The 2553-nt window shown below is 62.7% G+C and overlaps 1 protein-coding gene across 1 annotated transcript in view; it reads left to right on the top strand.

Annotated features, from left to right (window-relative positions):
* Nucleotides 1-2553, top strand: part of SLC22A6 (solute carrier family 22 member 6) — a 51902-nt gene that overhangs the window by 45690 nt on the left and 3659 nt on the right. The gene's annotated exons all lie outside the window — the stretch shown is intronic.

Raw genomic sequence — 2553 nt, 5'->3', positions numbered from 1 at the left:
GGGGGGGGGGGTTAAACCGAGGGGCTGCCCGCGCGGAGCACGAGCGCACGCCCAGAGCACGCTCCCTTCCTGTCCCCACCCCCTCGCAGCCCTCAGCCAGGAGCCCCTGCCTTGAAAACATGCGGTCCCACAGCAGGTCCCGGTCACTCCTGGAGCCGCAGCCGGCACGCTCCCACCCCGACCCCAGCCCCACGATGGCCCCGGCCACACTGACCGCACCCTCCGCGGAGCCCTGGGGTTGCGCGCCACTTGTAAACCTACTCATCTGTAAAATGGGAATAATAATAGAAACTCCCTCAGGGAGTTGTTGTGAGAAACAAACCAGTTCCTGAATGTAGAGCGTTTAGCCGCTCCGGGCACGTAGTGAGTGCTCAGTACGGGTTATAAATAACTACGATGATGGTTTTCACCCGCAGCGAAGGACTGGGCCACGTTTAACCTGCAGCTATGGGTCAAACTGCTCTGTCGGGGAGGTATCTCTAACTCCCACGACGGGGATAAAGAAACAGACCTAGAGAGGGGCACGAACGTGCTCAGAGCCGTTCAGCTGGGAAGCGGCAGAACTGGATTCGCACCCAGGGCAGCTTCTCGCCTCCTCCCCGCGAGGAGGCTGAGAGCGGGGCCCAGCCACGCGCGGACAGCCCCGCGTTCCCTCGGTGGCCCGGAGGAGTGACTCCTCAGCCAAGGGACCAAAAATAGCAACCCGCAGGAGCCGAGACCCAGGTGTCCTGCGCCCGCCGGCGACCCAACCGGCCCGAGAGAAGCGAGAAGTGCCTGAGGGCGGCGGGGGGTCGAGCGGGGGTGGGGCTGGACCCCCACGTGCGCCGCCTGCCGCTGCTTAGCCAAGCCCTTTGTCGCGAGCAGCAGCGTTCGTGCCTCACTCGGCGGCTTAAAATAAAGACAATGTTCCCAGCCTCCCTGCGGCTAAATCCGGCGCGGGTGCGGGGGCGGTGAGAGAGCCGGGTGGGAGAGCTTCTCCTGGCCCTCCCTCCCTTCCTGCCTCAGTTTCCCCATCTGGTAAGGGGACCGAGCCAAGTCCGGGGGGAGAAGAGTCATAGAGGCGGGGGTGGGGGGGCATCCTCCCCCTGCCTCCGCGGCTTCACGGACTTAAGGAGGAAACCGCCTGGGACGGAGAGGGGCACTCAAGAAGAGGCAAGGGATAGCTGGACACCCTCCCCTCCCGCCTACAAAATAAGTGTTTTTATTTCTAAAGGGACGTGTGCAGAGGCGGTGGGAGAAGAGAAAAGGGAGACCAAGGAGATTGGGGGGAGGGGGCAAGGAGAGAGCCTGATTCAGACTCGGAAATGAATGTTGAGCGTGGAGCCCTAACACCCCCACACTCAGCCACGTGTACGCGCACAAGTACACGCAGCCTCCCCCCCTGCGCGCACCAGCCGCAGCCGCAACCCCAGGACCGCCCAGCAGGGGGCAGCCCGAGGCTGCGCCCACGGACACGGACTGGTGGAGCTCTGACCCCACCCCTGACCCGCCGGCCGGCCCTGCGGTGGGAGGGCGTTGCTCGGATTCCTCTCCAAGCTGCGGTGTCTCCTCAACTTCAGAAGGCAGGTGGCCTGGATGCTTGCTCTACCCTCAGCTGGCTTTCAGAAGCAGAGATCCCCCCGCGTACTTGCCACGTGCGCCCACCACTGGCATCCCGTGGCTGCTGGCCAAGCCCCAGGGACTCCAGTTTCTGTTCCACCTGGCTCCACTGGCAACTGGGCTCCAGCCTGAGGACGCCCTGGATTACCCTCAGGCATCCGGATTGAGAGGGGGAGCATGGCGGGGAAATGGGCAGGGGGAGAGTTGTGGGGCAGGTCCCAACCCCCTGGCTTAGACCCAAGGGACCTGAGTCCCAATACTTGTGCCCCACGTATTAATCACGCCTCTGCTCTTCAGTTTTCCCATCTGCATAATGGGACTACCAGATCATCCCTGTCCTTCCTGTCTCCCACCCCAGAGCTCCAGCATGGCCCAGGGGGGCAGAGGACACAGCAGCTCTGCAGACGCCTCCCCAGCTCCCCTCCGTGGTCAGCTCCCCGGGAGGTCTCTAGGGCCAGGTGAGGGCAATGCAGAACCCAGGTCTCTGTGGCAAAGGGCCCCCAGGGGGTTCTATCTCTGAGGAAACAACACAGAAATCCAAAAGGGGGAGGGGGGTACTGACCAAGCGGCGGGGCTAAGAGAGGCGGGGAGAAAGGGCAAGGTTGTCACTTCCCAGGTACACACCTGTGAGCCCTGAGTGGGAGTCAGGGGAGACAGAGTTTGACAAGCTGGGAGGAGAGCTGTCTGTCTGCCTGTCTGTCTGTCTTCCAAGTGGAAGCTGGGGGTGGAGCAGGCAGGGAGGCAGAGGCTGCCTCACTTGTCGGAATTAGCAAGTTCCACAGTCGGGCAACACTCAGACACACACCGAATACAGATACACGTGTACGCACACGTCCTGTTTCCCGACCAACAGGGTGACACCCGCATTTACACAGGTTGCATGGCATTCAGGGACCTTCACGTTGAGGAGGTGGGCACTCGGCAGCACGTGTCGTTCACACACGCCCCCCCCCC

This window comes from Ursus maritimus, unplaced genomic scaffold, assembly GCF_017311325.1.
Source record: "Ursus maritimus isolate PB19 unplaced genomic scaffold, ASM1731132v1 scaffold_23, whole genome shotgun sequence".
NCBI lineage: Eukaryota > Metazoa > Chordata > Mammalia > Carnivora > Ursidae > Ursus > Ursus maritimus.
Note: the sequence above shows the minus strand (reverse complement) of the source record. Positions and strands in the feature narration are given on the sequence as shown.